This window comes from Syngnathus leptorhynchus, chromosome 7, assembly GCF_054491065.1.
Source record: "Syngnathus leptorhynchus isolate UIUO chromosome 7, UIUO_Slep, whole genome shotgun sequence".
NCBI lineage: Eukaryota > Metazoa > Chordata > Actinopteri > Syngnathiformes > Syngnathidae > Syngnathus > Syngnathus leptorhynchus.
The window spans coordinates 10,268,959-10,289,270 of record NC_141201.1 but is presented as its reverse complement, the minus strand read 5'-3'; the positions used below and the strand labels follow the sequence as shown (position 1 = coordinate 10,289,270).

Sequence of the window (20,312 nt, the reverse complement as noted above, 5' to 3'; positions counted from 1 at the left end):
TGTGGCTCAAACAAAGCCTGACGTCTTTTAAATGAGAATGAAAGTGATCAGTTTTATTCTCCAATGTTCAAACACTCCATCGTTTTCATTTCCAAAGAGGATACAGCATGTCTAGTTATTGCTAATAGCTATTCCATTGTTGTTTCACACTGGCTGCACTAAATCATGATCGAATGTGTGTTATTTATTTTGTTTTGTGAAGAATAGAGTGACTTTCTGAACCCAAGTGACTTGCTTTGGCTTTCAGGTGCCTTGATGTAAATTAAAGACAGAAGGATAAATAAGGATTAGGGCGACAAATGCATGGATTGTGCACTAGTCAGTAACAGGGAAATGCCTCTTAAAATTAAGCACAGGATTAAAGCACCCCATCGGGACATTTAGTGAACATTTAGAAGCCCTCACTGCACACACTTCTAAAACTGGGCAGTCTAAGAAAGTTGTCACAGAAAGTTGACTGTTACTTTCTCAACTGCAAACGGAGGCAAAATATCCACGCATGCATTTGAAGCAACACACTCCGCTGTCATTCCCATAAGAAGCAACCTTTTTATTATTTTAAGGCATATGATTTAAAAGGCATTCCATAAGGTACACCTGCACAATTAAACACAATCCAATTGGGGAGTTATATAGCTTGTTTTGACTGACATGTGGGTAAGGTTGTTATTAAATATATTATACTGAGGTTTGCTGTGGTGTAGAATTACACTGCATCATACTGAGATTACTGGGATGTTTACAGTGCATGCAGAAAATAGTCACATCATTTTACACAATTTATGTTACAGGCTCATCCCAGAATGGAATAAATTCAAATCATGTACATAAATATTTACTGCCTTTGCGCAATACTTTGTTGATGCACCTGTGTCAGTAATTACAGCCTAAAGTCTTTTTAAATATGATAGCACAAGCTTGGCACACCTGTCTTTGGGCAATTTCCCACATTCCTCTTTGCATCACCTCTCAAGCTTATTCAGGTTGGTAGGGGAGTGTCGGTGCACAGCCATTTTTAGATCTCTCCAGAGATGTTTGATGTAATTCAAGTCTGGGGTCTGGCTGGGTCACTCGAGGATATTCACAAAGTTGTCCGGAAGCCACTACTTTATTGTCTTGGCTGCATGTGCTTGGGACAACGACCTTCTGCTGGAAGGTGAATCTTCACTCCAGCCTGAGCACTCTGAACGTTTTCTTCCAAGGGTGTCTCTGTGCAATTCTTCCAGGGTGTACCTTTACATCGCAAAAATTCATCTTTTTACCAATCCTGAGTTGTCTACCAATTTCTACTTGTGACTCACAGCATAATGCTGCCAGAGTTCACGATCTTTTGTGTTTGTAAGCAGTTATATATTTAAATATGTTCCATCAATTCATCGAAAAGATACAGTCAAATGATCTCTGTGTCAGTCAAGATTGCGTATCATTATCTTTGATATGGTTGACGCTTTGAGAACGCTCGTGCAATTCAAATGTATATTTCATTAGTTTGGGTGTAGCCCATCCTACAGAAAATGTGACAAGTGAGTGTATATTTTTTGCACGTACTGTAGCACAGTGATTTGAAACATATTCAATTGAGATAACATGCCATACAGTACATCATGGTCTCTCTGCATAAGGCTTCGTCTTCTCAGTAAAATCTACATATCATTACTTTAATTCTTCCCACTTCATCTTACTATTTCCTTGTCCTCTTGCTAAAATGCAATGCTCGTCAAAATTTCACATAGTTTTCCAATGTTGTCGTCTTAAATATATCTATTATTTCATATTTCCCCAACCTCTTTGATTTGTTCACAGTTTTCCAATTTTCTCACGTCTTGAATAGTTCTATTATTTCATATTTCTTCAACCTCTTTGATTTGTTCCCTCGTTATTTTACGTCCCACTAAAGGACATTCCTGCCATTATAATATATGTTTTTAATGTGCTTGAAAGGCATAATGTTGGATCCCACATTCTAGAAAATGGCTTGGTGATTAATACGCCTATAGTATGTCAGAAATGCCCAGCTTTCATGGAGGGCATCACTGTATGTGTGATGATTAGTATACAAGTATGTACCCTCAGTGCCTGTTTTATGTGTTTTAACGTCTTATGTGTTTCTCCTTGAATGATTTAGAAGGGCCATAATTTGCAATGTAGAAAGCAAAAAAGCAAGCCTACTATGTCCTTCACAGCAGCAAATGTTTAAATATGCTCGATCCAGTAACATACTGACCTACCTGGTAAATAAATCTAAATTGAATTTCAAAGTGTATATCGCCAAAAGCATTTGCAAAGAAAGAAAGGAAGAAAGAAAGGAAAAAAGGAAAAAAGGAAGAAAGAAAGAAAGAAAGAAAGAAAGAAAGAAAGAAAGAAAGAAAGAAAGAAAGAAAGAAAGAAAGAAAGAAAGAAAGAAATGCTTGTAATCACAGCTGTAATTATGTGAAAAAAAAATCTGACAAGGGATGCAAGTAATCCCATTAGATGTGACATTAATCGCTCATATAAGATTTGCACAAATATTAAGATGACAGGTGTACCGAAAGTGATAAACAACTGGTGTAATCTGATTTCTTCAGTCATTTAAACTAATAAAACTGAAGGTAACTCAAGTGCACATCTTGCAGAGGTTGAAATAAATTCTGAAACTATTTATTACTGAATGGGTGCTATTATGAGACACAGCACTGGCTGCAGTAACTGCAAGGACATTGCAACTAATAACAATAAAGTGTTCCATGATAAGGTGTATAAATTTCAACGTATGGAAGACATTTTCAGTAGTTGAAGAAGTTTGAGCTTACGACCCTATAAACTTTTTCCATAGCAACGACCATGAACGTTAACACCCTTCACTTTCAGTCGATCACCGGTTTCATTTGGTCACATAAGCCTGCCTTCCTTCTGTGTCAGCCAATAAACTTTACCTAAGGTCAGCCAATTAGCTCCTTGCCTACCCTTGTGTTCTACACCACTGTGTTTCACCTTTCCGATTAGCCTGAATGTGTTAAATGACCAGGTTTATGTACCATTGTTATTAGAAGTAAAATTCATAGCTCTTCATACTTATAGTTCTTGCCCCAGGAAATGCCGTTGTGTCTGTGGTGAGCCGCTGCTGTACTTGCAATGAGTTCTACTATCCTCCACCACACCCAGCTTAATACTATGTCGTATACTGGAGCCACACAGGTCCAACAAATCAACCAAAGTGCAAGGGGAGCAATAAGCTTTTTAACACTCGCATCATATATGAGGCTCAGTTCAGCGAGTACCAGAGGATTAACTACTTGTGCTTCGCTTTCCATTGACTTTTTGATGTTTATTTTATTTATTTATTTTTTACAACAGTACACACTAAGTTACAAACGTTGTCACTTTATTTTTGTTTGTTTTTACATTTCTGGTGGTTAACTTATAAGACATCTAAGAATGTTAACATTGACTGTTTTAGTTAATACATTTTCAAAGATGGTAATTGCTTGGGCCTGAACTGGATAAGCGGTTGGTGCGCACCCCCGAAGAGTGTTGGAATTTACACTGTTACTATTGGAGGGGTCATGCCGTCCCATTTTGGATTCATATAAGATAATTTTGACAAACAACCAGTGCAATAAATGCATGCTTATTGATCCTATTGCAAAGATGTATGTCAGCATGAATACGGCTCAAAGGACAGTTTGACCTTTATAATTATGGTGAGGGACAGATGGACAGGGAGATGACTAATAGATACGAGTGCAGATCGAAGTGGTCCTTCAAATCATGTTTCAAAGTAATCTATAGCCTCTTCTCATTAAGTAAATGCTAATTTGCCATCACACACGCACACACTTTAAAAGTATGTGCATCGTATGGGCCCTCTGATTCAGTTTGGAGATGAATAGGATCCCCTTCAGAGTTATAGGCCGCACTGATGTATTTCATTGCATTGTTATATTGCTTTTTTATGAGCCCCTTTTTATCTGAGCTCATTGTGAATTCATTGCAATGCATCATATCATCATCCTAATGTGTGCCATCGTGTCCAGCTATCTATCTGGGCCTTTATTTATAATGGTGCATCAAATATCACCCCGTGTTTTTTCTTTCGTCACATTAGTGTGTTATGATTGGAAGGAACTGCCTTAACATATACAGTACAGTATGTGTGGGCTCGTCACGGATGCATGTGCAGAACTGTAGATTTCAATGCAGTGTGACGCCAATAAAGCCTCTCGTGCCTGTACTCTAAGTGAACTGGCCTGTTTCTGAACTACTTCATCATTTACCCTTGGAGAAAAAACTACATAGGCAAACAAGACGACTGCTCTACCACCGAGTACAACCAGAACAAAGAAAAAACGAAGTGAGTGAGACAGTCAGACATTTCCTGTAGCTTTTTCCTTCTAATTTGGTGATCGGTTGGATCATATATACCCCATCGCCTTAGTAGTTCAGCTGCCTTGTTTCCATGGCATCTCAGGGGAGAAACGATTTCAAAAGCAGATTTGATTGCCCGCTGGGGTTACTTCCCTCTGTGCTGCTAATTAGCAATCGTGTGGCTTCCCTCAGGTCTGTAGCAAAGTTGGTGGGACAACAGGTTTCCATGCTGGCATGCACATACAGAACAAGCATTGCACATAGCGACACCTCCATACAAAATACATCACCCACTGTGACCCACACACGCTATTTTGTGGTGTGTTGCTTGTGAGTGCCGCAGACATTTCTGTGTTCTTGCTCTGCCTCATGTAGGGACATAATCAGAGTGGAAACAACACAAAATTCAGACAAACAGAACTCCCACTGCATTGACTATTAGTATAACAAAAATATTATCAGCTATATTAGGCCTCGTTTTTTTTTTAAATCTGGTCTTTGTGATGTTTGCAGAGCTTTGCTCAGTATTGTATCAGTTTGGCACCGGGGAACAACCCAAGAATGAGCACCGACTACTTCATTTCTGGTTTTTCATGAATAAAATGTGGTAAACAAATGTCATTTTCAACTCGTTTCCTCAAAAATGATCAAATGTTTTTAATTAGTTTTAAATTTTAACACATTTTGATCATGATTGAACCAAACAAAGAGTATACAGCGCTGCAATTATTAAAAGTTGTGATATAGGGCCGACACAAAAGCTAAAATGTGCGACTCAAGATTCGAATTGGATCTGTTGTATTTTACGACAGAGTTTCACAGAAAACAAGCCGTTTATTTCAGCAAGCAGGTTTTATTGACAACGCAAAGGCAACATCCGGGAAACACCATGTGCAATAAAGTCGTGTCTTGAACGAGTGAATTAACTCTTTATGAGGCAAGTTTTGTTCATATACACCACCTGACAAAAAGCAGTCAGAAGTATAGCAAGAAATTATTACCACAAACAATAACGCATTGTTACAAGTTAAAACTTCAGGTCAAGAATTGTTGTTGGCTAATTTTATAAATATGAATGTAGCAGCCTTTTAGTTCAGGCAATATTGAGATGACTGCATGCTTCTCATTAAGCATGTATTAATATTCCAGAATGATGCATTCGAGGCCGACTATCTGACAAAGGCGTGTGCTGCCGGAGGTGCGTTCAAGGTCTACGAAGACCTGGGCCAGTGAAATCAGGAAACAAGGGCGCAAGGAAAGGAGAAGAGATCACAAAGACCAACAAGTAATCATGTCCATAGGTTGTACAAGCATGTGAGTCAAGGGTGGATGAAAGGATACATAAAATATGATAAGACATATTCAGCCAGTTCAGACAGATAATGAAGACGTGAAGAGATGAACGGCAAAATGGAGAGATGCACCAAAAGGGATGTTTATCCTCCCCGTGATCTTGTAGACGTCTGTCTTGTATTTAGCCCAAGGTTCTGATTAAGTCGTTTGTGTTTAAAGAGGAGGAAGTCGCTCATTCCTCGCCTTTCATCTAATTTAATTACGTGCTGACATTCTCCCTTTTTTCCTCTGAAGGATAAAAGTAGCTTAAGCTTTTATATGGAGCTTTAATAAAACTTTACCCACCAATTGCCTAGCTGTGTGCTCAGCCTGAACACAGTGCAGTAAAAGAAAGAAAATACTCACAAGCACACTAACAGACAGCCGTGGAAGAGTCCGAAGAATTTAGGAAAAATATGCTTTCAAAATTGCACAAAAGTTACTTTGTGATTAGTTGAGGCACACCTGAATGCAATAATTATTATGTTTCATAATTCAGTGGTTTATTCGGGGCAAATGGTCGGACTGCCCAAACACAGATATGTAAGGTAGAGACAGACTTTTCATATGCACATTCACATTCAAAATGTCACGTAGTGGGAAATGAGCCCACGCTGCCAGCAGAGAAGTCAAGTAAGTGAACCTTACACCACCAGTGACAGCCTGTATTGTAAATAAAAGGTTTTATACAAGAAATTTGACCCGTGAATTTATGTCCCTATTATTATTATTATTATTATTATTATTATTATTATCAGAACCAGTCGTCAAGTAGTAGTAGTGGGACTTGATTACAATACTCTATTAGTGCACAGAGGCACCTTATTATTATTATTATTATTATTATTATCAGAACCAGTCATCAAGTAGTAGTAGTGGTGGGACTTGATTAAAATAATCCATTAGTGCACAGAGGCACCCTAAAATGAATAAACGTTGGTTATTAAGAATTCCAATAGTGAGGGACACGTTCCACATTTGACACAAATGCATGAACCTTTAAAAAAGATTCAGGATCTTCGTCAGATGGATTGTCAGGTAAAATAAAATGCTCGGAAAGACAGTAATTGTCAGTAATTGTCAAGTGTTATATCCTAATCTTCACTACGCCCCACGCTTGAAGGAGATGTTTTAAGTCGATTGAGGCGAGCGTTGCGTCAAACTCACTCTGCAACCATTACTTGCTTCCTCAATACTTCTTGACATGAATGAAGTCCGCCACTTTAAGGGCTTTGGGCGTGCGCCAACTGACCGACTGTTCCACCCTAATCTACACAGACAACGACCAGAGAATCAGCACGACACCTCCCACTCGAACTTTGCGCATTCCATTGCACAGTCCACAACGAAGGTCGCACAAAGGTCAATGTTATAGTCCTTGTTCCTCGTTAGGCAGCAGAACGACAAGCTGCCTCACATCCCTACCGTACCACTGCACCTTGCCTTCTGGTATTCCGGTGGATTTCCAGGCTGCGATGAGGAAAGATGCTGGTCAACAAGTACACCCACATCTCTTACGACAAATTTGCGATCCAGTTTGACCGCAACAACTCTTCCCAGTCAAAACTGACCTCGCAGGGCATTCTGGTCGCAGAGCTAGATGACATCCCAAATGACGACGTTCCTCTCCTGCGTGTGCCACTTGCTCCTGATGAAGAGGTTTGGACCAGCAAGTTGACACCACAATCTCCAGAAGTAAAGTAACCTCCAGAAGTCCAGTAATGTTCTATTAAATAGATGAGGAAAGTTTATGTTTGGATTAATCTGTTGCGAATCGCTCTCAATTGCAGCCTTCCCTACAGTATCACCTCAGCTCATGCTATTATTGGCCACGACTGTTTAATCTTGAAGCTTTACAAGATGCATTCCATTTCCAGCATTGTTATGGGACTATATAAAAAAAGAGTAGAACTTTATACTACAAAATCAAAAAGTTAAATAACTAATATGTCCTGTGAGCAACATGCCTCCAGCTAAGGGATGCCCCCGAAGCAGGAGAAATAGAGGGAAAGTGAATAGGTTTGGGGGAAGTAAAACAAAAATGTTGGCTGTGGATTTCGAAAATACAGCAGCTTGCGTAGTGTTTTGGGAACAGTGGGGGTAATGTAAACCAAAATAAATCTACAGAGAAAATCATTATGCAACAACAACAACAAAAGATAGAACAAATTACAGGCATGATAATTAGGACAAGTAGTTCAAAACACAAACATGAGCTAGAAAATACTTTTCACCAACATTCACAGGAATGTTTGTTAGCTTCATTATTACATTTCCCCAAAACAATCATCAAACGGGCATTTAAAGACATGAATTCAACTGTTCCAATGCATTGGCATAAGAAGAAACCTCAGCAATGACAATCCATTGTAATAAACACTCGGATTGCTACACAGGTGGAACAAGGCCAAATCGATAGATCTTTCATTGGGCCTCATATGTTCATACATTTTAAGTCGTGAACTGGATTTTTGTCAGAGTATCTCATTTTGTGACGGGTGACTAGTGATTTCGTCCTGGTGAGGTCAGACGGCAATAACTGTAGTTCAGAAGTCCACCAACTCGACAAAATTGACCTAAAATTACACTTCGAAGATAGATTATGGAATATAATATGGTACTCGTGTATGGACTGCTCAAAATATGTAATGTTTTTTTTTTGCAAGAGGAAACAGTACTGTACACAGTCACAATGCTATGAAGTGTGATAAGGCAACATCAGATGTAATAACAGAACATGTATTTTTTTAAACTTCTACAATTACAATAATTATGTCAAAAGATGCCAGTGTGTCATCTTACACAGCATTACTTGGACAACGTAAAAGTTTATATATATATATATATATACATATATATATATATACACATATATATATACACATTACACAATTCACACATATATAGATTATATATATATATATATATGTGTATAGCAAAATATATATATCGATATATGTCTATTGAGCATTCTTTGTTGTTGGTTTATTTTCAGTTTGTTTGTTTGTTTGTTTGTTTGTTTGTTTGTTTGTTTGTTTGTTTCAGTTACTTAGATATGGCACTTGAAAGTGTTATTTGATTTATTTAGTTTTTCCTATTTTCATGTTTTAAATATGTTTGAAATAAAGATATTTCAATCAATCAACATCAAAAAGTTACGTACATACTGTCTTAGGAAGGCACCCCGTGGAATACAACATAGTCCCCTTTAGCAATGCATTTTATGCATTTTATGTTTATGTACGATACGACTCCAAATTGGGGGTGATGTATGGTGGCACTTTAGCTCAGATGGGCTTCGTTCCTTGCATTCCTGCAGGACAGATAATGCAGTAGGTGAAACATTTAGCGGCATCCACATGCATTCAAATTTGCAAAAAAAAAAATTTCACATGTTCATTACTGAACCTAAGATGCAGACACACACACACACACACACTTTTCAGGTGAAAGGCATCACGAAACTAAAGGGGCCTCGACAAGGGATGCCTAATGAGGAACTCTAACAGGTGTTTCTCATTAAAGTGGACGAAGCGAATCTTGTGAGAAGAGAGTGAAAAGTAAAAGGGAGGAAAGGGATGAGCTCAAATATTCCCATGTTATTCATTAATGTCTTACAGGCTGCTGGACATAATGACTCAACATTTTGCATTCACTTTTTGCTTTTACATTCTATATCTGCTAAATGTTTTTTCCACAATCCAAAAATGTATTAGTCATTTTTAATTTAGGGTAATGTTCTGATCTGAGTTTGATGTATTAAATTGCTTGGGAACATTGTTGCCTGTCATAAAGTACCGTATATCACGGACTATAAGGCGCACCGGATTATAAGGCGCACCTTCAACAAATGGCCCATTTTAAAACGCTGTCCTTATATAAGGCGCACCGGACTATAATGCATCATGTCAGATTTTTAATCCAAATCAAATCATTCTCCATTTTATCGTTTTTATTTCAACTTCAGACACAACAAATTACTTTATAATCACAAAATAATGATCCATAGTCTTTTTGATTCATGATTCATAGTCTTCAGCGGGCCACTTATGATTGATTTCATGACACAATGCTTCGAGCCAGTTTAAATTTAGGAATTTGGTCCATATATAAGGCGCACTGTCGGCTTTTGAGAAAATTTCAGGTTTTTGGGTGCGCCTTATAGTCCGGTAAATACGGTATCCCATATTATTCTATCCTCTCTATGGGTGCTTTGTGCAGTTCTTCACAGTTCATCAAAAAGCATCACTGTGTGCTTGTTTCAAGCTAATGGATACACTAACAATACACAGAGGGACTATTTTTTACAGGTGGCCTGATTTTTATCATGTGTGTATGTGTGCTCTCTGCCAAGCCTGCTGCTCATGCGACCCAAACCTGAAAAGAAGGTTCACTCGGTTGAAAAGCCAACTTGCAGATGCATTTTGTTGTCCTTTTTGCCAACCATTGTTTCCTCAAAACATTTCTATTTCATTCATGATTCACTTTCTTTTGATGTCCTTCTGTGTCCCTCTTCTCCCACAGCAGGAGTGGGTCATACCTGGAACATATTGCAATTGATCAAACTGCAAGCAGCAGGACTAGACTGATGTTGTCAAAGAGAAGCTGTGAGTGCACACACGCACAATTTTAAGTCGCACCTGGCTGATGTTCTTTCACCCAAGGTTATACATTTTTACGCTGAAAGTTTACCGTTTCAAATTAACCAGCTGGAGCAATCCATCACCATGGGAACTGTGCTGATTAACCCTTAACACCTCAACCCGTGCCCTCCCCAAAAGTCCTCTCACTCATCACATCAACCTCACCTCAATAGCTAGCCACCCAACCCTGCCCCATCCAAAGGTAGCGCTTTGTTGCACATGGATGCCTTTGCTCCATTAGCATTAAACTGGACTTTGCTAAAGCCTAAGTGTGAAAAGGCGAAACAGGAGGCGGGCGGGGCTTTCATTAAACACCTCAAGCACCCGACAGAATCGATTACAGTGATGTATTGATTTGTCAGTCTGTGCAGGGTTGCTTACCCAGGGCACTGGGACGTGCCGTGAAACTGGGGTGGACATGGAAGGGATTAAATGAGGAATGAGTGGGGAACACGGGGGAGACTATAAGGAGAGTGAGCATTAAAAAAAAACACAGGACTAAGGAGGATGAAAGAAATTTAATTCGGTAGTTGCTAATCAGTGCAGTAAATGCTGAGGAACTGGATAGCCATGTATAGAAATGTGTACACGTACAAGGCAGAGAGGGAAAAAATCACTGGAACTGGATCACATTCTCACCTGCTGCTGTAGCTGTACATAAAATGGCATTTACACCCTCTTGTCACCTTTTTTGAGAATTTTCCCCCCTCCATCGTTAGATGTGTTCAACATTTTGTGTCGGTCAGACCGACATATTACTATAATGTCCTTTTCTGTCTGCTCTGTCTACCTGTCTTAAGTGTTGTACTGTATTCAAGAATGTGGCAGGCAGACAACATCTCATTATCGTTTTTTTACTATTTGCAACTTCCTTGGTGATATTCATTCAAAGTTGAGGCAAACAAATTCTCTGCCTCTGGTAATGAGGCATTGGTCCTGGAACAGACTGCTGAATATGAATACGATGAAGTGTGCATATAACGTGGCATCCAAATTTGGATTTCTCTCATTTCAGTGATGTTGAAAGCATGCACCTTATGTACCTTATGGTGTTTGCCTGACTCCCTCAAACTGTGCTTAAAGGTTCTACAAATTAAACTGGGCAGAGCATGGACATAAATATTCTTGCTGACTCATGCACAAACACAGACAGAATACCAGCACACAAAAGATGGGACTAATACTATGTCAAACTTGCATCCAATTATTATTTTCAACCTCTGAAATCATATTATTATTAGCATAATGTTTTGTTATTGTATTAATATGTAATTATAGAGCTGCCACTTTACACAAATGATTTTCCATAGATGGTGTGCAATCTATTTCTAACCAGTCCAGTCATCTGCCTTTCACTCTTCTGTTTCCAGCCGTGACACGGATGACAATAAGTGATATAGAAAATGGATGGATAAATGGAATATATATCTACAAAGTAAGGCAGCTCAGCTCAGTGCAGCTCCCAAGCACGGGACGTGTGAGGTCATGAAGCTGGGAAAAAAGAAGTCTATATCAGTTGGTGTGAGGCAGACTACACTCCAAAGTGGACCAAGTCCAGGCAAAAAGGAAGCTGTATGATTGCTCCCGCTACCAAACATTCCAAAAAATATGCAAAATACTGTATTAAGCTATTTGTCATGAGAAAATAATGTTTACCAATAGAAAATTCCTTTTTTCATCCTACATCGGGACATCTTTGCTCTCTTGATTTGTATCTATGCATGCACCATGGCTCCATAGTTTGAACAGATTCAATAGCATGAGAAAGTGTGTCCAAACTTTTGATTGATAGTACATATTGAATGAAATTACACACAAATGCTGTGAATGAGTGGACAGGAGTGCATGCTGACATCCCAAGCAGTGTTTCAAAATGGATGTCTCGTATATTTGCGCTTTTCTTTGCAAGTCATAAACTCAGTAGGCGCTGACAAAGATCTTCCTTTGCTATCTCTCCCTTATTGTCTGTCTGAGGACGGCTTTTCACAGTCAGATTTGTGGTGATTGCAGCTGATTTACAAGACTTCCAGTGGCCGTAAGTGATTAAAACTGGCAATGATACCCGCATTTCATTCAGGGAGGAATTTCATCATATCTTCAAAATCAATTGACTTTTGGCTGTGAAAGTAAATGTGAACGTAAATGCAAGCATAATTTATCAACCTGGCAATTGCTTTGTTGCTTTGTGATTTTCAAATGCACCATGGGTGAGAGATTAGGTGGTAAATGATGAACTCAACTGAGGACATGGGGATAGCCAAGATCCTACAAGCAATGACTTGTAGGACTAATGCTCAACAGCAGAGAAAAAGTCACACACACAAGTATGCTTGAACACGCGCAGACAGACATAGCGAGATCAAAAAAAAAAAAGAGCAAGAGAAGAGTGCATGAATAATTCGCTACTGAGATGACAAACTGGTTTCAGTTCCTAGTCTTTATCTTTCTGCACTCTTGCAAGTACCTACACAGAGGGGGCAGCAGCTGCTATTGGCACGAGCACTTTTTTTCTATCCTCTAAACTAATTTATCATCTGCAAAGGTAACCTCGGTTCTGGGACGTGTGTGTGTGTTATGTGTGTGACACTTTGGATATTTGTGTGGATGAGCAATGTGTCCTGATCCAGTACTACCCTAACCTTATTACGAACAAACTGATGACAGAAGTGCCCTCTTCCTGCGACATTGGCATCAAAGCCAAAAGTCACCACACTTGGATTTCAGTACACACACACGCACAGCATTAAACTTTAAGCTACTGTCACATTGCAGGACATGATGCCTAATCTTGAGTTTTATTTAAATTGGTCCCATTATAAAAATCTGTTTTCATGTGAATGGAATGCACCCGTGAATGAGCACAAAACACAGTACCATAAAGAAGTAAATATGGCTTCCGGTGTACGTCTCAGTCCTTTGTGGCATTTTCGAGGATCTTGTGTGTGTTTTGACAGACAATTGGGATGTTTAACACATCAGATGAGTGCAACCTGAGCATCCAGGCTGCAGTGGCTAAGTAATCACACGAAAGAGGATAAGAGATTTGAGTAAAAAAATATGAGTTGTAATGTTCATATTGATGTGAAAAAAATGTATGTCTCCAGGAGTATAGCTTTTATCTTTCTGTCCGCTGCACACGTTTCATGTCACACCTTAGTTGGTAGTTCATCAAATTTCTTCATATTCAAATGCAAGAGAAATGATGTATGGATGAAAGCATGGATACTAGCCACCTCAATAATCAGAGTGTGCACGATTCTCACTAAAAGTGTAAGTATGCACAAAAGCCAAAAATGATGTTCGACAAAACAGACCTGTCAAACCATGCCTATGCACAGGTGTATTAAATCTTACCTTCATAAGTCAGTTTTCCTCGACAATAGCCTGCATGGGTCCTCCCTTCTACTGTGTATGCTCAAATTTAACTATAAGTGGTCAATGCAAAGCACCTCGTGAATATAAAAGAAGAGTAAATCATGGCGATGAGTAAAATGCAAAGTAAGAAAGGCAACTTCTCAGAAAGACCAGAATCGACATACCTATTAGCAAGTTCGAGGCCAAGAAGAGAATATTGTTTCATGGTCTCAGTGGTGATGCAAAAACGAATCTTCAAATTTGCTTCATGAACCAGTTGAATTTTTGACTCCTCTTGACAGCACTGTTAGAGAAAGGGGTTTATGAAATCTCAAGCCAGTGGGCTATCATGTTATCATCTATGCTGAACAGAGAGTGCCATCTAGTGTGTGTGTATAAGTGTCAGTGTGTGTGTACGTGTGTCAGTGTGTGTATGTGTTTTTGCGTGCGGGTGTGTGGGTGGGTGGGTGCGTGCGTATGTGGGTGTGTGTGCGCCTGCGTGTGTGCGTGCGTGTGGGTGTGTGTGTGTTTGAAAGATGTCAGGAGCTATTTAGGAATCCCTCAGTGTGGTGTGTGTTAATCTGGTATTACACGTCTCAGTGTGATATTCACAGTACTCTGCTCATTTTAAGGCCTCCAGCGCGGATTATGCCTGCTGCATGCATGCACACAAAACATCAACAACTGCCACACAGACACACAAACACGCAGACACACATACACGTACCTTAAGCAGCACATTAAGGCCTCCTCGCCAACAGCAAGCTGTCAAAGCAAACGTCCTTCAAGTGGCTAATGATCCATTACACAATCAACAGCGCAGACCAAGAGCGAGATTGATGATGCACAACAAAGCAGGGTTACCCCCTTCCCCTCACAAACTTGACTTCTGTGATGGTAAAGAAGTGTGGAGATGGGTGAGGGTGACGATGTAATGGATTACACGCTCATTGTGGTTAGAAAAATAGGAACAAGCTGAAAATAAAAGTGCAACAAAATGTCAGAGCAAAGCAAATGCTTTTGTTGTGGATATTTCGTCAACAAAGTGGCAGTTATATCCCCATGAGGGAGACACATACTCTGCCTATTTACTGAATACTAACAACAACAATAAAAAGCAATCACATGACGGCATGGGGCTCTTGGCCACAGCAAGGAAAAATGTTATTTAAGTGCAGACTGAGGAAAGCAAGTTCAAGAAAATGTGGGGATTGTGCAGTAATTTTAAAGACATTGAAATACAAACATTTGTTTGTCGCTTTGCTATTGGAAAACTATGCTAGGCGTAAATGTACGTACTATGCAGTGCGGCAAAAAACACAGTTACAGATAGTATGTTGACCCTAACCCTAACCCCTAACCCTAAAATGGTGGCACACCAAGTAACAATGATGTACCTGTATTGTAACATTCTGGCAAAGCGCACATGAACATGTGCATTCCTGGAGAGATGAAGCTTCAAATTTGCTTCATGAATTAGTTTTATTGACACCTCGAGATAGCACTCTTTGTTCAACATTGGGCTAAAAGCACACTGACTTGCCATTTCTTAAACCCATTTTCTTCAAATCAGTAGAGCCATCTGAGTGAGTCAAAAAAAAATCACCGGTTTATGAAGCAAACTTGAACCTTCACCTCTGTGATGAAGCATCACCACTTTCATATGCATATGGTCTGCTGTCCATAGAAAATAGTTTGTGCAGATGAAAATAAAACTTCTGAAGAACAATGACTCCAACAGACTATATTGTTAGCGTCTGCATGTAGATAAGGATGACATATTTTTACTTTACTACAGAAATACACTTTTGAGCCATTTAACAATGAACATTCAACTGTAGAACATCTGTTATACTGTTAGCACCTTATTTACGCTAATTTCACTTTGCCCAATGAGTCCACACGGGGGTTTGAAACAATTAACAAATTGCAGTACAAATTCATAACATACTGTACAGTTGTCATCTCATGGGTTCTGATTGGCCTGTGAACATGTGCCGAAAAGTTACTGTGATCCAAATTGCAGGCATACTCCTCTTATTCAAGATTCAAGAATTTTTATTCGCCATGTTTGAGCATGCCAAACAAGGAATTTGACTTCGGTACATCACAGTCTCTGTTCAACATTATCGATGGTAGCACAGCAACACTCATGTACTTACGATAGCAGTAGATCGGAGGTGTCAAACTCTTTTTTTTTTTTGCGGGTCACACTGTAGTCATAGTTTCTTTCGGAGGGCCATTATGACTGTCAACCCAAATAAATGTATGAGCACCTCATATTATATACAGTATAAACTACAAAACAAACTGACGAATAATTCGTTTTCAAATTAGGCGAGTAAAAACTGGTCAAATATTAAAAAAAAAATGATATTTTTAAAAGTGAAGACAATTTGCAATTCTAGTAATGACACACGAATTTGACGCACAATTTGTCTTCGCTGGGCCACATAAAATGATGTGCCGGGCCGTATCTGGCTCCCGGGCCTTGAGTTTGACACCAGTGCAGTAGATCATTCTCTGTGAGTCAGTGTGTGAAAAAAAGGGTCGAAATGGGAAGGGGGTTCAAAGAAAGAACATGAATTAGAGAAATGATCCCAATGACAGTATATCTTGTCAAACCTCTGATTGCATTGTATCAGATTGAACATCCATTGTAAATGCACAAATGGCTATCTCTAATAAATGGTGTGTGCCGGTGTGTAGTTGCGATGATTGAGATCAGTGTTCATTCTTCCTGCTTTTTATTCCCTCCAGAACCTGTTTCTGCCTGTCAACTGGCAAAAAAAAAAAAAAACTCCACTTAGTGCTTCAGCACCACCTTTCACAGTCAAACTAAGTGACGCAGGGGATGGGGAAATGCACTGGCACATACAGATAGATTCAATCAGTTGCAAAGCGGACACGGCGAGCTAGATATTGGCCACTAATTTAGCTCAGTGACACATTTAGAGTGTAAAACCAGATACAAATCGTACCTTTCCAAAAGGCCTCCAGTTTTTATCGCCTAAGCCAGTGAGAAGTTAAAGTCACTTGCATACTTCATGTTTACATTTGTCAGGCTAAGTGTTATTGGTCCCACCTGCTTCTTAAATAGGTTTCAGTGATCTGACAGCCCGCCAGGGCTCATGAAATTCCAACAGTGGCTGCAAAATGTGCTCTCTGGTACCCGCTGTTGGCAGAATTCATAGTAGCTTATTAATTGAGTTAAGATGGACTCCATTAGGAAGAAACTAGGCACATCCCTGTGTGATTTGGAAGATGAACATAAATTTCAAAAGTGGAAATAACAGGTTTCAAGGACAACCGCAGAGAACTATGTCTTATTTATAAAGTTTTCAAAAGTGGGTAGTGAAAAAAGTGGATCATCCTGAGGAATGAAAACATTTGAAATAGTCCCACACAATCATTTTAATATGCTCAATACCTATGAGTCAACATTTATACTTTTATACTTACAGCGTTGTATTGTGTGATTTGGACATGACCTAAATGTTATACTGAAATGATATTTTCTCTTCTATCGCTGACAGTTCCAAAAGTGGTAAAATAATTGACTAGTCTTTGAATTTCTAAAAACTGAATTTCAATGATCATCACAGAGTATGTGTACCATATCAAGGACATCAGCCATGTGTTGCACACCATACTGGTTTCTTCCAAGTGGTTCTATTTTAATTAACTGTTTGAATAATTTGTTCAAATCAATCACCACTTAAAATAGGTGACAGCAAATGGAAAATTTAAAGTGATGTTTTGTGCCTGTGTGGACGTACGGCTGACATGAAGTGCACACTAACAGCCTCATTTTCTGACTGACTGCCTGGTGGAACATAAAACCTGTTGGATCACAGCCTTGTCGTGAAAAAAAATGAGCAAGAGGGCAGATGGAGGGATAGAAGGACTTAAATGAGTGTGAAGTGTTGTCAAGGTGATCCCATCTTCAACCTTCTGCTCCCTCACAACCCCCACTCCTACCCATCTTGAGCCCTCCACCTCTCATTAAATTCGGAGCTTTAACAATTGTGACATAGACAGTGCTATATTTGACAAAGTGCTAACTTCCCGCTGTGACACGGTTAGTTGTGGGTTAACTCACTGCCGATGTCACAAGCTGGACACAGACACACTTATAATAAAAAGCTTAATGGCAGAATGTTGATGGGATGATTTACACACAAGGACATTTGCTGTGGAAGCTAAGTAAGAAACTAAAAAATAGTCTAATAAAAAAATTGAATTGCAACAGTATGCACATTTAAAAAAATGTTGGTAATATCACAGCCTCGAGCAGGCGAATTAACCATAATGAGTATCATGTGGCTCAATAAAGGTTTATGCATGGCCTGATTTAATCGGAATATTATGAGTTAATTGTAATCCACAAATAACAGTAGTAGTATCCAACTAAAAACAAAAACATGCACATATACGTACAATTGAGACCGTATAGGCATAATAAAGTATATAAATAAAATTCTCCCCTTGTGAATTGAAAAGCATTATCCATGCAGGCCCATATACGCTAATAAAAAAAAAAAACTACTGGGCAGGAAGCCCGATTCCACCAGCAATTCCCCCGTTTTTGTTTTGTTTTTTTCTTTATTGTGGGGAAGCCTGCTTCAGCGCTTGTAAATTTTTAAAGCCTGTCTACACCAGTAAAAAAATATACAGTGGAACCCCACTCTTCAGTGCTTGCCTGCCAATAGCGAGAATTTGTGTACGACTAACGTACTATAGAACCCATTTAAATGGGTTTGAAAAAAAATCCTTTTTTGATTCATCTCATACCTCTTTCTCATGCATTGAGTGGCAAACTAACAGCCGTTCAGAGCAATCACTTATAACCGACCGCCCACGTAACGTATGCATACTTTCAATCGACAGCTCATTTATTCAAATCATATCTAAGAATCACATCGCTCCACTGAATAAAAGATCAAATTTCTTAAACAGCAATAAAGCTGTATCCAGAAATGCAGGAGTGGAAGGACATTGTCACATATAGCAAAATGCCCTGTGCCGCCATGTGTTTAAATTACCTTACAAAGTCCGTCCTGGTATAACTGATTAGAACACTCGATGGCAAATGTGTTTTAGTACATGAGATGTATTTATAGAAATGCCGGAAAGAGCATGCGTAGATAAACTGAACACTGCTAAACACAATGGTCTATGTATTTTTGCATCCAACCACAAGATGAAAACCTTCCAATACATAGTTGAAGAAAAGCAAAAATATACTCAGAATAAAAGAGACAAAATAAAAACCATTGCAGAATCCCCCAGGATCCAGAAGCATTGTCCCTCTTCTCTCATTTTCTAGCACACAAGCAGCACTCCTCTGGGTTTAAAACTCATTTTCATCTCTGTTGTAAGCTCTGCGTTCTTACATATTTGTTCTAAATCCTATTAGGAGGCCTTTGTGATATGAGAAATGCTTGCAAATTGGAAACCATCTTCAGGCGAATGTTGGACACGGGAGGCAATCTTCAAAATCTAATCTCTCGAAGCACAAAAACACCAACAGCACATTTTGGATGTGGTTAATAACACAACATAAGTGGGGGAAAAAAAAGACGAAAAATGTTACATCATGGTGCTAGCAGATGCGTCAATTGTGCATTTTTATTTTTTTATTTTTAATATTATACTGAACTGTCTGGTCAAAGTTGGTCTGGTCATCGAATACTTTGCCTTCTGTTGTGTATTTCATGTTTTTATACTCCAAAAGGAACAAAATGTAGTCCTCAAACACAGCAGTTTGACCCAGCCCTGACGGCCATTCATAAACACTCATGACTGTTCACCATAAGGCTGAATTTCCAATTCATTTAAACCCCTTTTTTTTTTTAAACCAACCATAATGTTCAGATTTTTATTTATTCGTTCATTTATTTATTTATTTATGTATTTATGTATTTATTTATTTATTTATTTATTTATTTATTTGTTTATTTGTTTATTTGTTTATTTGTTTATTTATTTTTTAGCTTGTGTTTTGTTTGATGTTATTTGCATGTAGAGCACTTTGTTCGACCTGTGGTTGTTGTTAGTACTCTATAAACAAATTTGAGAGGATCTGAGCGCTGAGGAAGCATTATAGGTCATTTGGGATAAATGAAAGCAATTTTTCTATAAGTACTTTGTTTTTCTTCCCTTACTGCACTTGCACCTTCTACACCTCTGCCTTGGGTAACTCAGCTTTTGATGAATAATGCAAGTAATTAGTGTTGAGCAACGAATTCGGGTGGGCAGCAGTGTTAGTCAAATGCGGGCAAATCCGACCTATCGTGACATTTAACTCTTTATTTATTTATTTATTTATTTATTTATTTATTTTTTTCATTTACAGTAGAAATATGTGTATGAGCGGCAAGGATATCAAACAATTGACATATCTGCTGATACGTCTTCTATCTTGACAGCAATCACAGCATCTTCGATATTTATCAGATGTGAAGGTGACGGAACACTTATCAAAACTATATTGTGCTCATATTTTATAAATGAGCTTGTTACACATTTATTTAATGGGAAGTCACTCTTGAGGTGAGCTCGACAGTAACAGTTTTAAGGCCCCTGGAGGTGGATTTTTACAGCAAGATAGCAGTGATAAAGAAGATTGGAGTA

At 38.8% G+C, this 20,312-nt stretch overlaps 1 long non-coding RNA gene across 1 annotated transcript in view; it reads left to right on the top strand.

Annotated features, from left to right (window-relative positions):
- The window catches only part of LOC147054700 (uncharacterized), a 125,105-nt gene extending 113,280 nt beyond the window's left edge, over positions 1-11,825 (top strand). The window contains exons 4-5 of the long non-coding RNA XR_015066778.1: positions 10,204-10,286; positions 11,693-11,825. This is a non-coding gene — a long non-coding RNA (uncharacterized LOC147054700). The remainder of the gene's footprint in view (positions 1-10,203; positions 10,287-11,692) is intronic.
- The last annotated feature ends 8,487 nt before the right edge of the window (positions 11,826-20,312 follow it).